A 26948-nucleotide genomic window follows, 5' to 3' on the forward strand; every position below is an offset into this window, starting at 1 on the left:
TCTGGACCCAGATGCCCCCTGCCAAACAGTAACACTATGTAGTGCCTGTAAAACAGAAAAAAAAATTTCAAAGCGATAGATACATGTTAATGCCCCCTACATACATAGTCGAAAGTCAACCATAGCCACCAATATTGACTGGTCGGACTAATCATCAGACTTGTACGGGGCCTCCCAACTTTCTCCTGACACATGATGTCAGGGAAGAGAAGGATTGGCTTTTGCAATTTAAGCGGCTGAGCTGTTTGTCTAGCTGAAATAGTTGTCCTTACGACAGCTATATATGTGTTTAGACAGCTCTACTGTTACATGTGGTGGAAACTTTTTCCTGCAGATGTGATTTTAAGGGTTCACTCACACTGGTGGGTAATATTCGATCATTTCTCCATGTGAGAGAATCAGATACTAAATGCAGATGATGCTTAAAGCCGGGATCACATGACAAAGGGGTATTCGAGATTCCTCGTAGCTTGTATACCCTTTACCAACAATCAAGACAAACCCTTACTCCAATTTTTCCCAGCCCCTTGGCCCCTCTCCCCCTCTATTATTCCCTCGTAAATTGAATAAAGACAAACGCACTTGTAGTTTGGATAATTTGGCCACAGCAGCCATTTATTAACATATAAACAAACATTTTACAGTAATTCACAACCCGGAGGGGCGGTCCTCGAAGCCCCGAAACCAAAAACCCATGATGTTAATAAACCAACATGGCCCCAGGTCGAGTCTTACCTCCAGCCGTAAAGCACCAGCTCAGAGGCACCAAAAACAACCCGTCTGGCCATAAACCATTACCATATCCAAGTCCCCTTTATCCCTTCCTCAGGATGCCTAAAAATGCTCGAACACTTGAGCCCACGCTGGAGGGAGTCCAGTAACTCATTCCAATCCCCCCCAGAGCATCCAGCCTCATCAACTTCGAGGACCACCCCCACACCACCAACACAAATGTTTTGTCCCCCTCAAACATTTGTGTCCCTCCACACCTGCAAACCTTTTTCTATACCTTCCTGCACCGCTAGGCAACACATATACAGCCCCACAGCATTGAGAGGAATTCCATCCTTCCTCCAAAACTCCCCTTGTCCCACTTCCAAATCCAAATGTCGAACGACAATTGCCCCGTTCCGTGCCATAAAACATGCAACCGCCCTATTTAACTTGATTCTGGCCCTATTAACACCCTGAACAAAATGAGCCCCATGCCAGACTTTCCTCGGAATAATATCCGACCAGTTCACCAATAATCTAGGAAACATGGACCACAAACGCAAGATAACAAATTTAACATCGTTAATCAATTTGCGGCAAGGCCGCTTCCCTAGGTCATTAGCCCTAAAGTGTACTACTAGAAAATCCGGAGCTCGGTCAAGTCTTATGAATCTGTGAAACTCCGGAAGAAGCTGTTTCCAGACCATGCCACGCTTTCCGATCCATCTCACGACTGCTACATCACGTGGCACACTCAATTGCCTCCCGTCTGGATGAACTGCCGCTCTCAATGCCGCCCAAAATATGAACGAGTGCCCCATGATCCAACAGAGGAGATGTCCGAACTCTGAAAATAAACAAAATATAACAACCAAGTCAAGTACTGACAATCGAATGCAAAATTATTGTACTTACACTAAAGTAGGGCGAACATAAGAACGGAACCTCTCTGATTCCCAACGCCCAATTCTCTTAACCACATCATCGCCCAAACCTCTTTGGTAGCTGCTCCAATACGAAAAGAGTGGCCACTATAGTTTTTGCCGAAATGCCCCCTTTTTCCAAACAAGATCAAAATACCGTCACAAACTGAAAACGCAACAAAAATGAACCATCTTCGTGCACCAGAAGTGGAGCGTCTGGTATACCGGCGTTCCCCCAAAAATTGTTTAAACACCTCACCGGACACATGGGAGAACCCTCGATCTCGAAGATAACAATCTTACAACCTTTTCCCACCCTATCCGTTTTAGACATACAGATAAATATAACTAACCTTTCCCCAAAAACGTCCACGTCCTGCCTCATAAGCCCCCATTTTTTCTCCCTGGTTGGACTAACTAATTCCCCTATACGAAAGGCCCTGAAAAAGGCAAAAGAAAATGCTAATCTGAAAAGAGCCCATTCCCACTGAGAAAAACAAACTGTCCCTAACTGATCATTCAATATTAGAAAAATTTCATACTATACTGGCCGTCTTCCATCAAAAATTTTCCAGCCTTTTTCCAATCCTTAACCGTCTGCAGTACCAAAAAGGTTTTTGTTAAATCCTGTAAACCTCTAAATTTACAGCCAAATGCTAATCCAGACATAAAATTATTAATTTTTGGAACTGACCAACCCGACTCCCAACTGTGACCCACCAGCATTGATAACTTACCATATACACTCGTGTATAAGCCGACCCATGTATAAGCTGACCCCCTTAATTTTGCCACAAAAAACTGGGAAAACTTATTGACTCGCGTATAAGCCTACTGTGGAAAATTCAGCAGCTACTGGTAAATTTCAAAAATAAAAATAGATACCAATGAAAGTAAAATTGATTGAGACATCAGTAGGTTAAATGTTTTTGAATATCCATATTGAATCAGGAGCCCCATGTAATGCTCCATACAGTTCATGATGGGCCCCATAAGATGCTCCATACAAAACACACCCCATATAATGCTGCACAAAGGTTAATAATGGCCCCATAAGATGCTCCATAGAATAATACAGTAAGTCCCATATAGTGCTCCATAGATTATGCCCCATAAGATGCTCTATAGATTATTCCCCCATAAGATGCTCCATAGAATATGCCCCCATAAGATGCTCCATTAGATGCTCCATAGATTATGCCCCATATGATGCTCCATAGAATATGCCCCCATATGCTGTCCCATAGACTATGCCCCCATATGCTGCCCCATAGAATATGCCCCCATATATTATGCCCTCATATGCTGCTGCTGCAAAAAAAGAAAAAAAATGCCATACTCACCTCTCCGGCTCAGGACCCGGCACCTGAGATATTCACCTATCCCCCAGTCCATCGCTGCTCACCACTGTCTGCGCGTCCTCTGTCAGTGACTGTTCAGCCAGCAGAGGGCGCGGTGCACACTAACCACGTCACCACGCCCCCTGCTGGCTAAGTGCCACGGACACAGGAAGCAGCAGACAGCATGAGCAGCGATGGACCGGGGGACAGGTGAATATTGCTATACTCACACATCCTGGTGTGGTCTCTGCAGCCTCGCTTCTCCACTGTCTCCCTTCCTGTCTTCAGCGGTCATGTGATACCGCTCATTACACTCATGAATATGCGCATATTCATGAGTTTAATGAGCGGTACCACATGACCGCTGAGGGCAGGGAAGAGAGACAGTGGAGAAGCTGTGGGGCTGCAGAGACCATGACGGGGGTCAGTATGATCTCTCACACCCCCGCTCCCACTCCCCCACCGACCCCCAGGTATATGACTCTTCTATAAGACGAGAAGGGGACTTTCAGCCCAAAAAAATGGGCTGAAAATCTCGTCTTATACACGAGTATATACGGTACTTTCCTCGTCCAACTCATCGTTCAAGGAAGCCTTCATTCTTCCCAAATGCTCCAAGATTTCCTATAGTGAGCCCAGGTTCACGCTGACAATGACCTGGATAATAATTCCCTTACCGCGTCAACGGGAGGTTCCATAACTCCGCTGCACAACTCAACCCTCCTGGTGCCGCCTGAGTTGCCAATTCCCAAAAACGATCCCACTGTGAAGTAAAAAGAGCTTCGAGAATAGGGAACTAGAATTACAGAATTACAGAATTAACCTCTGACACAATCCACAAATTATTACTCAATCCTATCCAAATGAAATGCTGTAGCATCTTCACGACAGCACCATCCGAAGAAAATAAGGAGTTCAGGGCCCTAACCGCACCCATCGATTCACACCAAAAATTTTTTTTTCTATTCTGAATTCTCGACCCCCATAACGACAATGCAACGATTATGGGGAATATCTCTCAAACAACCTGATTAGATGACAAACCCTCTTCCTTCTAGGTTCAGAGTCAAGCCTCCACCAGCCACTCTCCTTGAAAAAACAAGCAAAAACCGCTGCCATCTGCTAGACCCACCAAAAGACCCAGCTCTTCAGCTGGCAGAACTGGCGCAATCCACATAGATCTGCCATTGTAAGAATCAAGGAAAAACGCCCACACTTTCAAATCATCATGAAGCTCCTTCTTCAGTCTGATAAAATGGCTCGGAGACCTAATCCCAACCGTCGCCAAAGACAACCTGCGACAGAATGCCCTCCCCATGGGCATAATATGGCAAGCGAAATTCAATTTGCCTAGCAGGGACTGCACCTCCCGTAATGTCGCTTTTTTCGAGTCACTAACTTGATGAACTTCCGCCCGCATGTCCAACACTTTATCCATGGGTAACCTGCATTCCATTTTCAGATAATTGATTTCAATGCCCAGGAAAATCAGAGAAGTAACCGTCTTGCGCTAAAGGAACTCCAAATGTTTAGCTAAACTCTCCATGGTATGCAACAACGAGCAATCAGTACTCTGCGCTGAACCGATGAACAAGAAATCATCGAGGTAATGAATACATGATTTCAGACCAGAAACTTCCTTAACAGTCCATTCCAAAAACGTGCTGAATGACTCAAAATAAGAACATGACAGCGAACACCCCATGGGCAAACAACGGTCAACGTAAAAACCACCATCCCAAAAACAACTGAGCAGATGCATACTATCGGGATGAACTGGCAACAACCGAAAAGCCGACTCAATATCCGTTTTCGCTAACCATGCACCTTTTCCACATGGACGTACCCAATCCAAGGCAGTATCAAAAGATGTATACATCACTGAACACAACTGAGGGTCAATCCCGTCATTCACGGAAGAACCAACCTTTCGGAAAGGAGAGGTGATGAATGAACCTAAACTTATTAGGTGCCTTTTTCGGCACCACAACCAATGGGGAAACTCTCAAATTAGCTAAAGGAACTGAGTCAAAGGGCCCTGCCATCCTACCCAATGAAACTTCCTTAGTCAACTTCTCAGACACCACAGTGCCGATTTCAAATTTTTTGTAGAAAATCTCACCTCAACATCAACACAAGGAATTTTAAACCTGTCCCTAAAACCCTCCCTTAATAACAATGCTGCCACCTTGTCGGGATACTTATTTAGAAAGTGCTCCATCTCTCCCAGACAAACTGGAGTCACTCCTTTTTTCAACACCATCTGCCCCTCTATTTCTCCCAGCTTTGAAACACTTCGATGACCCGTGACTGCCCACACAAGAGGAACACTCGTGTTTGAATTTACATTTTGCTCCGAATCTGCAGGAGCCGTCATTAAAGGAAAAACACAGTCCTTTTTGCATCGCTACCGAGTGTCATACTGCAACCAACCCTGCCCTCCATAAACCCTATATGCTTCCCCAATTGAATCCATGTAACAAAAAAGGCCAGAACAATTGTCTGGGGCCTTCTCCCCGATTATGCTTGCTAATATAGCGAATCCTTGCAACCCATTGGAAAAGGTTCCAGGAATTAAACGGAACCTCCTTCTCTCCTCATCCTCTTTCCTATTGTCTTCCCTTCTCACCTGTCTAGATTGAAGTGCTCTAAAGGAAGTATTGGAAATATCTTGACGTATTCCCCCTCCATATCTTCCCCCTAACCTCCTGTTTCAAATGCGTCCCCAGGGGCCCTTCAAAACAAACGTAAACCTCCCCTTTTGCCGCATCACCAACCCGAGCAGCTTCATCTTTATCTTTTTCCTTTCCCTCTAAAGATATGACTCCTGAACCCTGAACCCCTATCCCCTCGGCAGCCGCCGCCGAGTTGCTCGTGGAACCGACCGCGCTCACCCCAGAAAGCGGGCTTGGTAAAGGTGACCCCACTACTTGTCCCTGACTCCCTGTATCCCTGTCACCACCCAACTATGCTAGCGCAGGTGAAACCCCACCCCAAACATTCCCCGAATCCCACAAATGAACTAGATCACGTAGGCGATGTATCAGGGACACCATACTTCCACTAGCCTCCCCGACAGACCCAATGCTACCTCTACTATTAATAAAAGACAAAGAAGGGTTATCATTAAGATCATGATATGTCTCACCTGGCTGCCTGGGTGATGTGCTCCCAGCAGCCGAAGATCCGGAGTCCAGATGTGATGAAACGGCACCATTTCCTGGACCAATCAGGGGCTTGTTTGGCTGGCCACATCTTCATCCGTAGAGTCCCGCCGTGCTGTGCCCCTCTGTGACATCATCCGGCGTTTTGTACTGTGCCCAGCCGATTGCTGCCCGACATCTTGAGATCCTTCTGTGTCATGATGTCCGCTGTAACCCCTTCCCTTCCTCCCCCTTGATGAAGCCAGCAGTTGCCTGCTATCCTGAAATACCCCTAACCTGCTACTGCCAATGCAGTCCTGAACATCACTCCCCCCAGGCCAGTTGAATGCTGCCCGCATTCCTGAGCTCCTCCAGAGCCATCATGCCTGTCGCAGACTCTTGCTCCCACCCTCCCCAGACCAGCCGGGTGCTGCCTGCCATCATGGGCTCCCTCTGCGCTCCCATGACCGCAGCAGCCCCGCCAATTCCTCCCCTCCAAGACAGCCGAGAGCTGCCCATCAACCTGGGATCCCACCGTGCTCCTATGATCGCAGCAGTCCCATCCCTCCCCTCAAGGCCAACCGAACGCTGGCAGCTATGCCTGAGAAGCGGCGCTGCTGAAAGTGGGTGGGCGGAGCTACCGCCACCCTGCCCGCCGCAATGGAGCGCCAGTGTAACTGGCCTCCATCCTCCCGGTACCTCAAGTTGGCCTCGCTGAGCGGACGCTGTGCCAGGCTGCAGCCCCACCGCCACCATGTCCCGGCCATCCATGTTGCATCTTCCGGCTGCCTGTGAGCCGCTGGGTGGGGCTACAATTCCTCTCCTCACAGCCGCTTCTCTGCTGAGAGGCCTGCGCTGCAGACCTACGCTGGCTCACTGCCTCTCCTTGCCCACGCCGAGCGGGGCCCGTTCCAGGGTGGGCTCCCGCCGTACCTGTCCCTGAATCCTGCCTCCCTGCTGCTGAAGATGAAGAGGGGAAGGCCATCTCCTCCCCCGTTATAGGCCCCACTGCGTAGCAGGATTCCTCCCGGCTCTTTTCCTGCAAGCTCCCGGTCTGCAGCTCGCAGCTTGTACCGGAGGGTCCCTGGAGGGGCTCCTAATGCTGCACCGGACCCGAGGGGTGGGCTCAGGACTGAAGCGCACTGGAGGCCTCATTCTCCATGGCCGGCGTCCTTCTGGCTGGGGTTGAGGGGGCCCTGCCACCCCTTGAAGCAGGCCTTGAACTGAAGCCTGAAGCCATCCTGCGCCCCGGGAACCCGCGGCATCCCTCAGCATCTGGAGATCGGACTCAATCTCCATGATGGCAGGTACCTCAAAGATTCCAACAGCTACTAAGGGGTACCTAAAATGGCTGTCCCTCTAAGATGGCTCCCCCTATTTATACTAGCAGCCCCTGATCCCCTTTCCTTTGACCCTCCCATGTAGTAAACCCAGCCCCGCTCAGCACAGCTCAGTAAATTAACCCCTTACGCTACATTATCTTCTCCATCAACCGCAGCATCTTCTGTCCCTCTCAACCCTGTCATGACAGCCTCCCTCTTATGGCCTATGGCCTAGTATGGCCTCACTCATGCGAGGAACACGGCCAAGTCTCGCATGTTAATACCCGGCACTGCCGCCGGTACTCAGGAGCGGAGCGTGCGGCTCCATGCATTGCTGAGGCCACGCTCTCCGATCCAAGTGCTGATGGCAGTGTCGGGTATTAACATGCCAGACTCGGTCGTGTTTCTCGCATGTGTGATCCCGGCCTTACTCAAATTCTGCTGCGAGCATGAGCCGAGTGTCATTATCCTGCCATCTGATCCTCTTGCATGCAAGAATTGGATCACAGGTGCAGAGAAGATGGAGAACTTAACTTCTCAATCTCCTCCATTCTGTGAGTTGGTGTATATCGGATTTGCCACAAGTCAAATTTTGGGGAAAAGTTCGGATAAGTCGACAAAATCGAATTTTAAAAGATCTGCTCATCTCTAATTACCACTTTTTTACAGCTCATTGCCTAAGAGATTGACAACAACTGCTGTGTAGCTTGTTGCCACTGCACAGAGGCTGGCTGAGATTAGTGAGTAACAGTGTGCTCCTGTGATCCTGGCCAGGTCCAAAGCAGCATTTATAAGTTCAATAGAAAAAAATGATAAGCACTCCACATCTTCGTCCACCACTGCTGGACAGCAGAAGTGGTCAGTCTCTTAGATATGCAAAGGAAAAGTGTTAATAAATGATACGATATTTCAAGATAGGCTGCAAAACTTTGGCTGCATGCCAGGTGATGCTATGTGTCATGCAACACTGAAATCATAGTAATACATTGCAATAATGTATGGAATTATTATATTTTCCAATGGTGCCACGTTGCAGCCTGCAATATACCAGGATACGGAATCAAAAATTGTTTCCAAAAGTGTTCAATTTTTTATGCTGGTTGCAAGTGACATGCAGCACACTTGCTACTGACTTCAATACAAATTGCACGCAACATGCAACTTGTGTGTGATTTATCTGCAACTTGGCTGTTTTATTTACAGGAACATAATAAATGCAAAACGGTTCCGCAACAGCAGGTCACAGACAAGCTGCACATATGTTTATGTTGTACCACTTTTCAGAGGTTTGCTGTCATTTGACATGCGTTACTCCATAAAATCACCTTGTGGTAACCTTAAATTCTAATAAAGAACAGGTGCCACACAATGGTACATCACAAAAATACAATTTTTTATTAAATATACACACAATTATGAACAGATAAAAAGAAGGTGCCAGACCAATCACAAGGAGACATCATGATTATGGAAGCACAGCACTGCAAAATTTTTCAAAAAAATTCCTATATATCACATATACAAGAACAAAAGGGATAGTGTGTAAAGGGGAATTAACCCACTGCCATAATCATAAACTACCCACAGGCATATTTAATTACAAGACCATTAACCTGTTACCCCAGTGGCACTCCCTATCATCCAATAAGATTGTCCTAAATGGTGTGATACACATTACCCCATCAGGAAGGAATGTAAACAAGGGATACAGTCCACTGTTGGATCAAAAAACTGCCCTCAGGCATATTAATCAGGACTATGAACATGCTACCCCAGTGAACATTCCTTACCGATATCCCTAGCCTCATATTGTAACACGCCTCCACAATGAAGCAGTGCGAAACGCGCGTCGGGGCATAGGAGACACTGGGGGAGCACCACCTATTTTGCGGTATGTTAATATGACAAACATTCATGCATCCTAGCTTTACAATATGAGGCTAGGGATATCAGTAGGGAATGTTCACTGGGGTAGCATGTTCATAGACCTGAATGCTGTCTGTCTCCACAGACAATGAGCCCAATGCAAGCTGCTAATCCCCACTCAGGATTGGGCATTTATCATCCCTATAAGAAAGCTTGCACTACAATCTACTTGGGGTATATTAAAAGTACTTATTAAAAAATGCTTTTTAAAAAAGAAAAGTGGGGCATGAACTTGCACTTTTTCTTAAAACTGGTTTGACTTAATTTAGAAAAATTATGCAGACAACACATTTGGTGCATATTTGTAACATAACATACCATGACCATGGCCTTTCAAACTAACTCAACTATGCTTAACCAGCAAGAACTACCATGCAGTACCCATCATATTTCCATCAGCACCAGCCATATACAACCATGCTGTGCATATAATACCAAATAGTAACACCAAACACAAAAGTGCAGTATTATTGTAAATGATGTCTAAGGGTCCCGTTACACTAAACGATGCACCAGCGATCCCGACAATGATACGACCTTGTCAGGATCGCTAGTGCCTCACTACATGATCGCTGATGAGCTGTCAAACAGGCAGATTTCACCAGCGATCAGGACCAGCGAGGACGCTGGTATCCAAGGTAAATATTGGGTAACTAAGCGAGCGCGTCGCTTAGTTACCCGCTGTGTACCTTGGATATCTGCGTGCTCGTGCTGTGAGCTGGTATCCAAGGTAAATATCGGGTAACTAAGCACGCGCGTCACTTAGTTACCCGCTGTGTACCCTGGATACCAGCTTCCAGCGCAAGCACGCAGGTATCCAAGGTACACAGCGGGTAACTAAGCGACGCATGTGCTTAGTTAACCGATATTTACCTTGGATACCAGCTCCCAGCGTCTACTTACAGTGCTGGGAGCTCGCTGATTGTTGGTCTCTCGCTGCCACACGTGATGCGTGCTGGCCAGCGGGAGACCAACGATCAAAAAATGGCCCAGGACATTCCTGCATGATCAGCGATACCCAGAGGGGGGCTGGTCACTGATGCATGTCACACACAGTGATATCGCTGGCGAGATCGCTGTTGCATCACAAAATCAGCGATCTCGCTGTGTGTGACGGGGCCTTAACTCCACTCAAACAAACCTACTCTTTACTAATTTTCCATCTGGATTTGGTGACCACCCCACGAGGCAAAATGAGGAGCCCACTTTTGGGACTGACACCAAAAAATTCACGGCACTGTAATACCTCACTGTAATACCACACCTCTAAAATTGAAAGCATTCTGTGACATGAAAATGCTAGAAAAAATATGCTATAAGGGAGAGGACTTTAAGACTTTAAAGAAGATCTGTCAGCCAGGAGATAGCATGGATGTGCAAAGGTAATGGCAATGGCAGAAGCCACACAATAGAAAATTATGATGGGGCCGGTAATGAGATGTCTGGCAGTGTAGTACCAGCATTGGTAACTTGAAGCAGCAGTACACTAATGCACTATAAAAAACAACAGCCACGCAGAAGAAAAGTAAGGCAGGGCCGGCAAGGTGATATCTGCCGGTGTAATGTCAGCAATGGTAACTCCTACAGCAGCAGTACTACTGAATACATGACATAAAGGACAGGGGAAGAGTCTTGAGGAGATCATTTGCATATTCCCAGTGCCTTCTGGGATAAGTGAAGAGTCTCCGCGAGCTCAACGATCACTGGCTTTTGGCCGTTGCAGCTGAAAAGAGGAAATCGGAAAACCAGGGGAAGAGTCTTGAGGAGATCATTTGCATATTCCCAGTGCCTTCTGGGATAAGTGAAGAGTCTCCGCGAGCTCAACGATCACTGGGTTTTGGCCGTTGCAGCTGAAAAGAGGAAATCGGAAAACCAGTTGAAGAGTCTTGAGGAGATCATTTGCATATTTGCATATTTTGCATATTTTGGCTCATCTTTCGTCGTTTTTAAGAAATCTCAAGATGGAAGAGGCCAGGAGCCATTTGGTGAGCTGCATTTCTTGCTACATGTTCACAGACTTACCAGTGGAAAAGCCAAACTTCACATGCCACAAATGCAAGTTTGTGTCCCTGTTGGAGGAAAAGTTGCAAAATCCCGAAGAGAGGTTAGCTACGTTGAAGATCATTAAGGAAGGTGAAGAGTTCTTGGACAGAGCAGAATTATCTCTTCATGTTACAGAAAGAGAAGAAATTCGAAGTGCACCTGAAGAAACAGAGGAATGGAGACATGTGACCCAGAGAAGCAGGAGGATCAGGAGGCAGTCAGCACCCATACTGCTCAGAAACCAGTACCAGGCTCTCACGCAGGAAAACGATGAAGAAATACATCATGATAAGACTTTGCCAACAAACAGCAACCTTGTACGCCTTCAGAGTCCTCCTGGATGGAGAAAGAAAAATGTTGTGAAGAAGAAACGGAGAGTGGTGGTCATGGGGGATTCCCTGTTGAGAGGAACAGAGGCCGCTATCTGCAGACCGGATATAACTTCAAGAGAAATGTGCTGTCTTCCAGGTGCAAAAATTAAAGATGTGTCTGACAGGATATCAGGACTCTTCAGACCTACAGATGACTACCCATTCCTGCTACTACATGTGGGGACAAATGACACCGCAAGAAATGACCTGGAAACCATCTGCAGAGACTTTGAAGACTTAGGCAAGAAAATGAAAGAACTGGGAGCGCAGGTGGTCTTCTCTTCCATCCTCCCAGTGGATGGCCATGGAACAAGGAGGTGGAATAAGAATCTGCAGGTGAACAACTGGCTACGTCGATGGTGCCGTCAGCAACGATTTGGATTTCTGGATCATGGAGTGAATTACTTATACGATGGACTACTTGCTAGAGATGGGGTGCACCTTACGAAGACTGGAAAGCATGTATTTGGAAGTCGCCTTGCTACACTTGTAAGGAGAGCTTTAAACTAGAACAACATGGGAAGGGAAGCAAAAGACCAGAAAAAGCCTTACACCTGACAAATGGTATTGAGAACTCTGCTATTAGAAGTGGAAAGGAAGAATGAAGACAAAAGAATCTAAATAATAAAAATATTGGAGAAAGAGAAACCTATCACAAACTAAAATGTTTCTATACTAATGCACAAAGCATGGGCAACAAACAAGGAGAATTGGAACTACTAACACAGGAAAAGAAATATGATGTCATTGGAATCACTGAAACTTGGTGGGACAATACACATGATTGGAATACAAGACTAGAAGGATACAACTTATTTGCAAGAAACAGACTTGATAAACGAGGAGGGGGTGTCGCATTGTATGTTAGAAACGCGCATATCTGCACAGAGATTGAAGCTTCAGTGACTGGGAGTTCTGTGGAAACTGTTTGGGTAAGAATACAAGGACAGAACAATGGAAAGGACACCATTGTAGGCATTTACTACATGCCGCCTGTGCAAGCTGAAGATATGGATGAACTCTTTATGCATCAAATGGCCAAGTTCTCCAAAAAATATGACATAGTTGTCATGGGAGATTTCAACTATCCAGACATTTGTTGGGAATCTCTCTCAGGCAAAACTAACAGGTCAAGGAAATTCTTATCCTCTCTTGCTGACAACTTAGGTAGGGGAGAAGGTAGGGGAGAAAACAAGGGGAACTGCTACCTTGGATCTAATCCTTATAAACAGGGAGGAAATGGTTGAGGAGGTAAAAGTGGCTGGGACCTTAGGAGGTAGCGACCATGCTATTTTAGAATTTTGGATAACTAGAGGCGGAAGACCTGTGAAGACTCAGACGTCAAGGTTAGATTTCAGAAAGGCAGATTTTAAGGGATTCAGAAAGAGAATTGGAGGGATCCAATGGCTGGATATCCTTAAAGACAAAAATGTCCAGGAAGGATGGGAAATCTTGAAAAATGAAATTCTCAAAGCACAGTTGTTAACAATTCCGAAAAGAGGGAAAAATAGGAAGCATTTAAGGAAACCAGGATGGATGAACACAGAACTTAAGCACATGCTAAAAAGGAAGAAAAAAAATGTTTATAAAATGGAAAGAGGGAGGCATATCTGAAGAAGAATATAATGCTGTCTGCAGAACCTGCAGGGCACAAATCAGATTATCTAAAGCTGAAAATGAATTGAGGCTTGCAAGAGATGTCAAAAGCAATAATAAAGGATTTTGGGGATATGTCAAAAGTAAAAGAAAAGTCAAAGATGCTATAGGATTTTTACAGGATGAAAATGATGAAATGGTAAGACAGGATGTTGAGAAGGCCGAACTTTTAAATTCCTATTTTGCATCTGTTTTCTCTCAGAAAAGAAATGTAACATCAACTGTTCTTCACTGTTCTATTAAGGGAATAGAAGAATCCAGGATATCTATAAACAGAAAGATAGTGAGGAAACACTTAGCTAACCTAAATGAATTCAAGTCTCCAGGTCCAGATGAATTACACCTCAGAGTACTGAAGGAGATAGCAGAAGAAATTTTTGAACCCCTCTCCATAATCTTTGAAAATTCTTGGAGAACAGGAGAAGTGCCAGAAGACTGTAGAAGAGCAAATGTTGTTCCTATCTTCAAAAAGGGGAAGAAGGTGGACCCAGGCAACTATAGGCCAGTGAGTCTGACTTCTATACCAGGAAAGATCTTTGAACAAATTATTAAACAACATGTATGTCAATACCTGGATAAGAATGAAGTGATTAAACAGAGTCAGCATGGGTTTGTAACTAATAAGTCTTGTCAGACTAATTTAATTTCCTTCTATGACGGTATCACTGATTGGGTGGATCAAGGAAATGCTGTAGATATAGTATATCTTGACTTCAGCAAAGCATTTGACAAAGTCTCTCATACAATCCTTATTGAAAAAATGACTAAGTATGGAATGACAAGGCAACTGTTAGGTGGATTCATAACTGGCTTAGTGATCGGACCCAAAGAGTGGTCGTAAATGGCTGCACATCCAGTTGGAAGAATGTCTCAAGTGGGGTACCACAGGGCTCTGTCCTGGGCCCTGTATTGTTCAACATCTTTATCAACGATTTAGATGAAGGAATTGAGGGTAAACTGATTAAATTTGCTGATGACACTAAGCTAGGAGGGATAGCTAATACTAGAGAAGAGAGAGAGAGGATTCAAAAAGATTTAAATAAACTGGAGAAGTGGGCAGCAACTAACAGAATGGTTTTTAACAGGGAGAAATGCAAAGTACTACATCTGGGCAATAAAAATGAAAAAAGCATATACAGAATGGGAGGAATAGGGCTAAGTGACGGCACATGTGAAAAAGACTTGGGTATACTAATAGATCACAGACTGAATATGAGTCAACAGTGTGATGCAGCAGCAAAAAAGGCAAATGCAATTCTAGGATGTATTAACAGAAGCATACAGTCTAGATCACGTGAAGTCATTATTTCCCTCTACTCCTCTTTGGTCAGACCTCATCTGGAATATTGTGTCCAGTTTTGGGCACCACATTTTAAAAAAGACATCAACAAATTGGAGCAAGTTCAGAAAAGAGCGACCAGAATGGTGACCGGTCTGCAAACCCTGTCTTATGAGGAAAGGTTGCAGGATTTGGGAATGTTTAGTTTGCAAAAGAGAAGACTGAGAGGAGACTTAATAGCTGTCTACAAATATCTAAAGGGCTGTCACATTGTAGAAGGATCAACTTTATTCTCATTTGCACAAGGAAAGACTAGAAGCAATGGGATGAAACTGAATTGGAGGAGACACAGATTAGATATTAGAAAAAACTTTTTGACAGTTAGAGTGATCAATGAGTGGAACAGGCTGCCACGAGAAGTGGTGAGTTCTCCTTCAATGGAAGTCTTCAAACAGAGGCTGGACAGACATCTGACTGGGATGATTTAGCGAATCCTGCTTTGAGCAGGGGGTTGGACCAGATGGCCCAGGAGGTCCCTTCCAACTCTATGATTCTATATGATTCTACATAGTCTATATCATTCAAACCGGGAGCAAATGTCTGGCTGAATGTGGGTCATCGGCACTAGTAGCAGTGGAATAGTGTAGAGAACTGACAATGGACAGTAAAGCAGGCAGGATATATCGCCAATTTAATCATTTGCATTATTTGTAGGTGAATGAAAGTTGGCACTAATCCATGCTTGATTCATTTTGACAAATGTAAGTTTTTTCATGCTTGCAGTGGATTACCTGTTCCGCTTTGGTGTGAAAAAGCCACAGGCTGCACTTAATCTCCTCATACCTTTCCAATCGCACATTCAGCGTCTCCCACTCCCACACCACCTCCTCATCCCATCCTCTCTCTGTTGGAGTCCCCCAAGGCTCTGTTTTAGGACCCCTACTCTTCTCAATCTATACACTTGGTCTGGGGCAACTCATAAAGTCCCACGGATTCCACTACCACCTTTATGCTGATGACATCCAGATCTACCTCTCTGGCCCAGACGTCACCTCTCTGCTGTCCAGAATCCCAGAGTGTCTATCAGCCATATCCTCCTTCTTCTCCTCTCGCTTCCTCAAGCTCAATGTGGACAAATCTGAACTTCCTTACCCGACCTAGCTATAACAATTAATGACATCACACTTTCCCCAGTACCGGAAGTCCGCTGCCTCGGAGTAACCTTTGACTCTGCCCTGTCCTTCAAACCGCACATCCAAGCTCTTTCTACATCCTGTCGCCTCCAGCTCAAAAATATTTCCTGAATCCGTCCTTTCCTCAACCCTCAGTCTACTAAAATGCTTGTGCATGCCCTCAACATCTCACGCCTCGACTACTGCAACATTCCTTTTCTGTGATCTCCCTGCTAACACCCTCGCTCCTCTCCAGTCCATCCTTATCTCTGCTGCCCGACTAATTCATCTCTCTCCTCGCTACTCCTCCGCTTCTCCCCTCTGCAAATCTCTTCACTGGCTCCCATTCCCTCAGCGTATCCAGTTCAAATTACTAATACTGACCTACAAGGCCATCTATAACCTGTCTCCCCCATATGTCTGAACTAATCTCCCGATACCTTCCCTCACGTAATCTCCGGTCCTCCCAAGACCTCCTTCTCTCCTCCACACTTATTCGCTCCTCACCCAACCGCCTCCAAGACTTCTCCCGAATAGCCCCTATTCTCTGGAATTCTTTGCCCCAACAAGTTCGACTATCAACCACATTTGGATCCTTCAGATGGAACCTGAAAACCCACCTCTTCAAGAAAGCCTACAGCCTGCAATGACCCCGCTACCTCCTTCTCTCTCACCACTACCGGTGATCTCACATCAACCAACACCGAAACTGCTGCAACCCACCAACCTACTGTCTCCTTCCCCACCATCCTGTAGCATGTAAGCCCGAAAGGGCAGGGTCCTCTCTCCCCTCTGTATCAGTCTGTCATTGTTAGTTTGTTTACTGTAAGTGATATCTGTAATTTGTATGTAACCCCTTCTCATGTACAGCACCATGGAATTAATGGTGCTATATAAATAATAATAATAAATAATAATAATAATTGCAGGTTACTATAGCTGAACCCTGATGAGCAGCAGTAACCAAGCCAACAGAGGTAGACTGAGCAAGACACTGAGAACAATGTCTTTGCTGAGCAGGCTACTCTGTGGCAGGAGAGGAATGGGAGACCGCAGATGGCAAGGCTCGGGATTCCTGCTGTGCAGAGGCAGGAACCCGATGCCTAACTTTACCCCCCCTCCCCCTGTGCCTCGCTATGCTCAAAGGCTGCAAGGGAGCACGAATGTTCTCCACAGGCTCCCAGGTCCTATCCTCTGGGCCATGACCCTTCCAAGCCACTAGATAGTATTTTTTGCCCTGTACCACCTTACACCCCACGATGGCGTTCACCTCATACTCATCAGAGGATAAGCTTGATATGCTGGTAGGTGACATGTGAACGGCCTTAAGGAGGAACACGTGGAAGGTGTCAGTGATACCCAGGTGTGGAGGAAGGGCCAGACGGTAGACTACAGGGTTGACCTGTTCGAGGACCTTGAAGGGAGCAATGTAACGAGGCGCGAACTTAGTGGACTCAACTCGTAGCCTGATATTACAGGCGGATAGCCACACCAAGTCACCAGGAGCAAAGGATGGAGCGGGGTGCCAGTGAGCGTCAACTGAAACCCTCATCCTCTCCTTGAAGGCCCAGATGGCATCCTGACTGCAGTCCCAAATGTCATGTGCCTCCACCGCTCAGTCTGCCACCCTAGAGTCAGTGGACGAAATGAAACGCGCGGATGCTGTCCGTAATTAAGGAGGAATGGGGTTTAACTGGTGGTTTCGGCCACAGTGTTGTTCAAAGCGAACTCCGCCCAGGGCAGCAAGGATGCCCAGTCATCCTGCCTGGCCGAGGCAAAATGTCGTAGATATGTGACCAGGGTCTGGTTGGCTTTCTCAACCAACCCATTCGTCTTGGGGTGATAGACCGAGCAGAGATTCAGCTCAATACTGACCAGGTGACATAGCTCTCTGGAAAACCGAGACGCGAACTGGGGACCCCGATCGCTGACAATCTTGTCCGGTATGCCGTGTAGGTGGAAGGCATGCTTAATTAACAATGCTGCCAGGCCCTGTGCAGAAGGTAACTGAGAGAGTGGTACCATATGTACCATCTTGGAGAAATGGTCGGTGACAACCCAAATGACCGTGCTGCCACTGGACTTGGGCAGTCCCACCACAAAGTCCATACTGACCATCTCCCAGGGCCTGTCCGATACCGGCAGTGGGTAGAGTAGCCCAGAAGGCCGCTGCCGAGGGAACAGATTCTGGGCGCAAGAGACGCACGCCTGAATATAGTCCCTGATGTCATGGGCCATATGCGGCTACCAGTACATCCTCGCCAAAAGCTCAGAGGTATGTTTCATCCCAAAATGTCCACCCACCCTAGACGAATGAGCCCAAGAGAGGACCTCCGGTCAAAGATGAGCAGGGACAAAAGTCTTGCCCGGAGGTACGGACTCAAGGGAGACTGGAGCCACGGTCCTCAGGCTCTCAGATGGGACTATCAGCCGAGGCTCCTCCTCTGATGATGATACCACAGAGCGGGAGAGAGCATTGGCCTGGACGTTCTTCTCCCCGGAGAGAAAATGCAGGGTGAAGTGGAACTGGGAGAAGAACAAGGAACATTTGGCCTGGCAAAAATTTAGCCGCTGGGCTGTTTGTAGATAAACCAAGTTCTTGTGGTCGGTGAACACCTGGAAAGGGTGGCGAGCCCCCTGCAGGAGGTGTCTCCACTCTGAAATGGCAAACTTCATCACTAGCAACTCCCTGTCCCCGATGGAATAATTCCTCTCCGCCGGTGTGAAGGTCTTGGAGAAGAAGAAGCGTGGGTGCTTCCGACCTTGCGTGTCCTTCTGGAACAGGACCGCTCCAGCACCGACGGAAGAGGCATCCACCTCCAGATTGAAGGGTTTATCCACATCAGGGTTGTTAGGCGTCAGGTTTCTGCGTCTGCTCTGCAGGAATCCAGAGCCTCACATTCCACAGTCTCCTGCTGTCTATCTACTGCAGAGAAAATTACTTTGCAGTAGACCGCTCCAAAGACTAAGTTCCTCTGTGCTCCTATTGGGCATGCTCCCATTGGAGATCGGGAGTCATGTGCCCAGGTCCTGCTCCAGATCTCATTGGTCCAGGTCAGAAATTTGGAAGGTCCCGCACAGCTATAAAAAGCGCGCATGACCGTTCGGCCATGCGCTAGTATAGACTATACTTGCTATGTGTGAATGGTGATGGATGTATGTTCTGGTGACTGACTCATTATAAAACCCCTTCCCTCTGATATTATGCATGTGGATAGGGAATTAGTTTAGCAGTCAGCGCCAGTCAGTGGCAAGCCTTAAGCCACTGTGCACACCGCACCGCTACACTAGCGTCGACATTGTGCTTGCTTTCTGGCTTTGTCGTCGAGCAGCAGTGTCCTACGCCGTGCTGCAGTTGCAGCCCTTCTTGGTGCTCGCAGAAGCGACACCGCACACACAGTAGGTCTAGAGGGATACAGCTCCTCTGTCTTGGGTCCTGCTCCTGTGACCAGATACCGTGTGTGCATTTAGCTGAGGCCTGTATCACTAACAGGTTTAGCATTTTGTATGTTTTTGTTGCGGCACCTCTGTGTGTGAACAGAGCCCGCTCTGCGCACTCCGGGTGAAGTTGAACCCGTGCACATTATACCGCCATATCGGCACCTCTGTGTGTGAACAAAGCCCACTCTGCGCACTCCGGGTGAAGTTGAACCCGTGCACATCATACCGCCATATTGCTCCTCTGTCATTACCTAGCAGCGGTGTAACACCTACTGCACGGTGGACCCCGAGCGGCGAACGCACTTTATTATTTATTTTTATTTAGTGCGTTCCGCCGTTCCTAACATTGGTGATGTAGAATGGGAGTGCTAGCGAAATAGGACTTAATAGAGGAGAAGGCCTTGGAGTCAGGTTCCGACCACAACTCTGGGTTTGCACCCTTCTTGGTGAGGGGTACCAAGGGGGCTACCAAAGTCGAGAAGTGGGAGATGAATTGGCGATAGTAATTTATGAACCCCATAAAGCGCTACAAGCGCTGTGAGAGAATGGGGTTTCTGCCAATCCATCACTGTCTGTAGCTTGGCAGGATTCATGGCCAATCCCTGGGTGGAGATGATATAGCCCAGGAAAGGCAAGGACTCCTGCTCAAACTCACACTTCTCCAACTTGGCATAGAGGGAGTTTGCCCGCAGGAGGTTGAAAACTTTGCAAACATCTCTCCGGTGGGAGTCAATATCTGGAGAGTAGATGAGGATATCATCCAGATAGACTTCTACCAAGGTGGTAAGCATATCCTGGAAGATATTGCTCACAAAGTCTTGGAAGGTGGCCGGGGCATAACAGAGCCCGAAGGGCATCACCAGGTATTCATAGTACCCGTCCCTGGTGTTAAATGCAGTCTTCCATTCGTCCCCCTCACGGATGAGGATCAGGTTGTAAGCCCCCCGCAGATCAAGTTTGGTAAACACTCTCACTCCCCGTAGCTTATCAAACAGCTCCGATATCAGGGGCAGAGGATACTTATTCTTTATGGTGATGGCGTTAAGACCCCGGTAATCGATGCAGGGACGTAGTTCCCCACTCTTCTTTTGGACGAAGAAGAATCCCGCCCCCGCTGGTGATACTGACTTCGTAATGAATCCTCTTGCCAGATTCTCCCTGATGTATTGAGACATGGCCTCTGTTTCCAGGAGAGATAGGGGATAGGCTCGACCCCGGGGAGGCTCAGCACCAGGCAAGAGGTCAATAGGACAGTCATAGTGGCGGTACGGTGGAAGGGTCTCCGCCTCCTTCTTGGAGAACACGTCTGCGTACTGTTGATAGTGTCTGGGGAGAGAGGAAAGATCTGCGGGGACTTCGGTGGAAGCAACTTGAACACACTCCCTCTGCCATCTATCCTCACAGGCTTTACCCCAACCGAGAATCCTCCCCGAGGACCACTCTATATGGGGAGAGTGGAACCGCAACTAGGGAACCCCTAAAAGGACCTGATCGATACCCTCGGGCATGATGAGGAGGGATATCGTCTCCTGATGAAATGAAGACACCGAAAGTATCAACGGGGCGGTCTGGTGGGTAGTTTGTGAGCATAGAGTTGCGCCGTTCACCACCCTGATGGTGACTGGCTTGGCCATCATAACCAGAGGTATTGCGTGCCATTGAGCGAAGGCAGAAGACATGAAATTACACTCTGCTCTGGAGTCCACGCAAACCTCCACCGCCAGAGTGGATGAACCGACCTCAAGCATTCCTGTAAAGGTCAGCTTGGAGGAAACTGCTGCTGATTCTAGTGAACCCCCTCCTATGTCCACTAGAGGCGAGCATTTTCCCGACCGCTGTGGGCACCGGTTAGCAAGGTGACCAGACTGCCAGCAAACATGACAGACCACAGGTGCTCGAGTGGACCATGACCTGAATCCCGCACGAGGAGCCCCCTGAGACTCAGAGGCCCGATCGGGAGGTTCCAGAGGGTTAGCGAAACTACAGTAGGTGCCAACCTAAACCTCTGCCTACACTGGGACCGCTCCATCCTTCGCTCGATGAAGCGAAGGTCTATATGGGTGGAGACAGTGATAAGCTCCTCCAGTGTGGCAGGAACCTCCCTGGTGGCCAGAGCATCCTTCACATGGTCAGCCAAGCCTTTCCAGAATGCCGGAATGAGGACCTTATCTGGCCACTCCAACTCAGAGGCCAGTGTCCAGAACTGGATGGCGAAGTGGCTGACCATGGACGAGCCCTGTGATAATGCCAGCAGCCGGAGCACGGTGTCATAGGTGACTCGCAGTCCCAAGAAGACCTGCTTTAGAGTGGTCAAGAACTGCGAGGCACTCTGCACCACATGATCACCACGCTCCCACAGCGGTGTGGCCCACTCCAAAGCACGGCCCGACAAGAGGGAAACAACAAATCCCACCTTAGCCCACTCAGAGGTGAATCGTGCAGCCAGCAGCTCTAGCTGTATAGCACACTGGCTCACGAAACCCCTACAAGAGGCACTATCGCCCGAGAACTCGGAGCATGGATGGTAGTGGTCACACAGGAGAAAGCCTCTGTGGCTGCCTGGAGGGCGACCGTGGTAACATCCGCAGCTGAGGCTGGACGCTCAAGAGCCGCCAAACTGCCCTCCAGCTGCCGGATGTATGCAAGGAGTCACTGCTCATCCGCCATTACTAGCCAGAGCCTGGCGCTAGTATACTGCTAGGGTTGCGGATCGCACTACATATACTTTAAAATATAAGGAAGTGCGATCGCAACCCGGGATCCACCATGCAGAGATGGAAAACTGCTGCTTAGTAATGGCGGAATACTAAGTGAACACCGTCGGGTTAACCACTGACCCGGTGGGCACAGGAGCAAACTCTGTTACTTCACAGAGCCGCTGAAAGAAACGCCAGAGTCTGTTAACTCCACAGGACTCGGCAGAGGGAGCGCATAGCGTAAGGTCACAGGACTCAGCCCTTAGACTGCAGGACTGGAGTCCATCTAGACCGCGAGCGCTCGGTGCCGCGACTGCGGTGCCAGCAAGAGTCACTAAAACAGATAGCGCGTGTAAGTGTGCACGGTGCCGCTCAGGCAGACGCCACTAATTGCCCAGGATTTGGCCAGATAAGCGCACAGGTTGCGCAAGGCGTTGCACAGGCGTGGCTGTCACTTGCCACAGTACGATAGTGCCCTGCAGTGGGCGACACCATCGGCGCTAGTGTGCAGATGACTGGACTGCACCTTGGCGTATACACTAGCCACTGACAGGCACTGACTCTAACCTCTAAACAACATACACAACCAAGGGTAGGGGTTTTATAATGAGTCAGTCGCAGTAACAAGCATCTGTCATCATACATACCATAAGCCACAAGAGTCTATACTAGCGCATGGCCGTGCGGCCATGCAGCTCTTTTATAGCAGCGTCCTTCCGGGACCTTCCTAGTGGTCCAATGGGAGCAGCAATAGGACCTGAACATGTGAACTCTGACCTCCAATGAGAGGACTTCCCAAAGGCATGCACAGTGGACCAAAAGAAAGACTTAGTCCCAGGAGCTGCATGCTGCTGGCTATTGCAGGTTACTATATCTGAACCCTGATTAGCAGCAATATCCAAGCCAACAGTAGTAGACTGAGCAAGACGCCGAGAACAACGTCTTTGCTGAGCAGGCTCCTCTGTGGCCAGAGAGGAATGGGAGACTGCAGACGGCAAGGCTCGGGATTCATGCTGTGCAGAGGCAGGAACCGTATGCCTAACACTTGTTGACCTGCAAACAGTGGAAGACAAACTATGCAGATTGATTGAATACTCGAACAACGAGAGATTACCTCATCCCACCCTCCCCCTGACCTGTGGACGATGGCCTGAAGGACTGTTGTGAACTTTAGAAGTGTGATCTTCCTCCATTCCCAGAGAGACTCTGCATGAGAGTAGCCAATGGACCATGGCTCCAACCGGAGGAATACAGATTTGTGATACTCTACAGGATGCCTGCTTAGGGGACCATGGCCCCAGCTCGAGGAATACAGATCAGCTCCATTGACCATCACTGAACCCATGGACATGTTCAGAGAAGCCAATTTTCTACAATTGGATTACCTGTCTCCATGGAGATGTTTGGAGAAGCCAGGTTGAGATAATCAGGTCACCTTTCCACGTTTTTTCCTCTATCCCCCATTGCATTCTGGTGAGTTTGTAGTTCCAGGAAAAATGTAAAGGAGATGATATTGTTAATTCCACACTATTCCCTAGTGAAAAATTTTGTCACTTCTTCGAAAGGCTCTAGTATGCAACATGAATCCCTCATCAGTTCCCAATTGCTGATTCCGAAATACTAAAATTTCCAGTTCCCGAAAGTAACTGAATGTTTCTAAAAGAAAAAATCATATTAACAAATCTACTGGAGAAAGCAATGACTTTTATTCTGTACCAAAAAAATCACAGGTGCGCAAAGGTAAAGTTGGGCTCCTAGAAGTCCATAGCTGCCATACTGTGGCTCATTACTCCTCAGAGATTGCATAGAGCTGAAATATAGCCTTACATGATGCGAATATTTCAACATTTATCTATATTTTCTTTTGACTGGTCTTTGTAATAGACATGAAAAAAAAACAATTACATGACTGAAATATACAACATTGCTTTTCAAATTCTTCTTCTGTTCTAGTTTTGAAGATAGATTTTCCTGTTTTCTTGTTTTATGTAAAGTAAGAAAACTTTGCAATATATGCTATTAGAGACATATGCTTCTTTCTACACTTATGAGCCACTTTTTCCCCTATACCCTACCTCCCAAACTCAACATCCACTCACAAAAATAGTCCACATCTGTTTTGGTCAAAGCAAGTTGGTCTGCTTGCTTAATAGGCTGTCATGAAACAACTCTTATTATTCTCTGGGTAGATAAAATCAGTAAGACGAAGTTAGGATCACAAACAATGTGATACCTCTGTAAAGTGCTGGATTCACAGATGCAAAGTTCAGTACTGCTATATCACTTTTTCGATGTTGCTTTATATTGTTGTTTATGCTGATGCTGCTACTGAAAGGTCAATGTTTGCTCTATATAAGTATAACTATTATTATTATTACACAGAGAAAGAGGATCTGGAGTCCCTCAGTTTCTGTGCACTGTGTATATAAGATATGACAGCAACTAATCTCCAACCTGCTTGATCAGAGAAGACTGAGAATTACAGGTGAAAAGTGCTGGATGCAAGTCATAATGGCCAGACATGGCATTATTCCTCATGTACACACATGATAGCTTACTTTGAAAATGTATCAGAAATTACTGGTATGCTTTAATCTGTCAGTCCAAACCTCCTAAGCCGTCTATATTGGAATGTAGGTCATAGAAAGTTGAATAAAATGAAGCATTGATATTTGCGATCTGTTTTCTTATTTCATAGAAACCCATGTTCCATCCAGATATCAATGAATAATTCAGCTTCCTATGACCTACATGCCCATATGGACGGCTTAGGAGGGTTGCTCCTACTAACAGATTCCCTATAATCTCTTGACTACAGTGACATACCTTTACATGACCACGTCGGCTAATGACCACTTGAGCACAATATGTTATATCTTCGTTCTACTCTTCTACGTTGAATTAATTCCTAGTATATTCCACATATCCAGCCAGTAGTTCACACTGTATCTCGCAAATCTCTCTGTCTGGTTTTATTTTATTTTTTATATTGAGGCCCATGGCGATATTTTTTATCTAAAATAATCTAAGATGTTTTTAATTTGTGTCATATTACAGAATATATATACATTTTACAGAATGATTCTATCCCATTATGGCTTGAAATGGAGAATATGCTGCCACATGTTGGCATCATATGGCCGTATATATGGTGTAAAATACAAACTTTTGTGTGTCACAATAATGTATACCGCTTTAGTATGTTACAAAGGATTGTAAATCTACGTTAATAATTAGGAAGGAGCAAATTTTTCACAACATTTTTATGAGGCTTTCCATAGGACTCAAAACTGATTTGCCCAATATTTCCTTATAACCAGTTCACAAGAATCCAAAACATGGCTGTTTGGTGAAATATTCACGTACGGTATCTCTGATACCCGAATCAGAGTCAGTTATACAGTTATGGCAAAGTTACATAAAATACGCTGTAATTGTATTGTCATCTCATTTTTGCTTTTTATTGTGACTTTTTTTCAATCAAAAATGGCAATTTTGATGCCAATGCAAAAATGACAAAGCACAAAAAAACGAATGACAGAAGAATTAAAGGGTCGAAGGCTGAGGGAATATTCAGCTTCTCATTTTCTGGATTGTGGAGTTTTATTCCTAATTCCACAAACACTGTTATATACCGGGTCTCTCAGTATGTGTGAGAGAAAATAATGTAAGTAGTGTACCTGTCATGATATGTTTCTCAGGATGAGGGCATTGGGGGAGGATAATTGTTGTGACGCTCCACAATCTGCTACATCTCAGTTAATAATTGAAGATTTCTATGATTGGGACTCTTTCCTTATGATATCATTGCACTTCTTCCTGTCAGAATCAGGCACAGTGAAGTCTCAGCTGACAGTGCCATATGGAGCCGCCTTCTTGTACTTCTCACTGAAACTAAGAGGCTTGTTGTTCTTTTCTTATTAGCAGATTGAGGAAGAAAACATTTTTTAATCTCTTTTCTTTTGCGCTGCCATGTTGTCAGTATTCATAAGATTACTTCTGCAGCTCTTCACCTGGTATATACCGGTCATGCTCCTCAACTTGCGCATTGCACAGAACATTGTTCACAACCTTCTTTACTACTTAATATGTATTTCATTGACATTCATATTGCATCATAAACAGCATAACTGAAGTTTCTGCTACAGGGCCTGTATGACCTGTATACGGCCTCCTCAAGGGAGAGGTGCATTTTACCATTGGAAAGATCAAAAATGTTAGGGTTGGCGGATCATACTTTATTAGTTACTAGCTGAAGAGCCCGGCGATGCCCGGGCATAGTAACAAACTGTGGTGAGTTATAACAAATTATAATGATTATGTTGCACATAAAAACATTTCACATCATATATTAAACACTACAGATTTGCAACCCAAATTAACTAAACGATTACCCAAGTATTGATAGTATTTTATTTTCAACTCATTCAAGAGCCTTTTGATAAACAACATGTTTGTTTTTTCCTTTCGGTGCAAAGATGAATAGATTTTTGGCAGTTCCAACTCTTGAACAGATCACGTAAAGTTGACCATGAGAAAAGCATGGAGATTGCAAATCGATCCCTACTACTTTTAAGGACTGTCCCTGAGCATCGTTAATGGACATTGCAAATAGCAGTTGAACTGGAAACTGGAGGCGTTTAAAATCAAAAAACAAATCAGATGGAATGAGTGGAATTCTTGGAATGAAAATGTCCTCTCCTTTGGCACATCCTGCTTCTGAGCTGTGTATCTAACCCTATCCTGTGTGATAATGTCTGCTGAGCTGTGTACCTAATCTCCTGTGTGATACTTTCTGCTGAGCTGTGTATCTAATACTATCATGTGTTACTGACTGCTCAGCCATGTATCTAATCCTATGCTGTGTGATACTGACTGCTGAGCAGTGTATCTTATCCTATCCTGTGTGATACTGTCTGCTG

At 46.3% G+C, this 26948-nt stretch overlaps 1 protein-coding gene across 2 annotated transcripts in view; it reads right to left on the reverse strand.

Annotated features, from left to right (window-relative positions):
- Positions 1–26948, reverse strand: part of LOC141073688 (contactin-associated protein-like 5) — a 960637-nt gene that overhangs the window by 325102 nt on the left and 608587 nt on the right. The window lies entirely within an intron of this gene.

The sequence above is a fragment of the Dendrobates tinctorius genome, unplaced genomic scaffold (genome assembly GCF_039654945.1).
Source record: "Dendrobates tinctorius isolate UK_male_01 unplaced genomic scaffold, ASM3965494v1 ptg000312l, whole genome shotgun sequence".
NCBI lineage: Eukaryota > Metazoa > Chordata > Amphibia > Anura > Dendrobatidae > Dendrobates > Dendrobates tinctorius.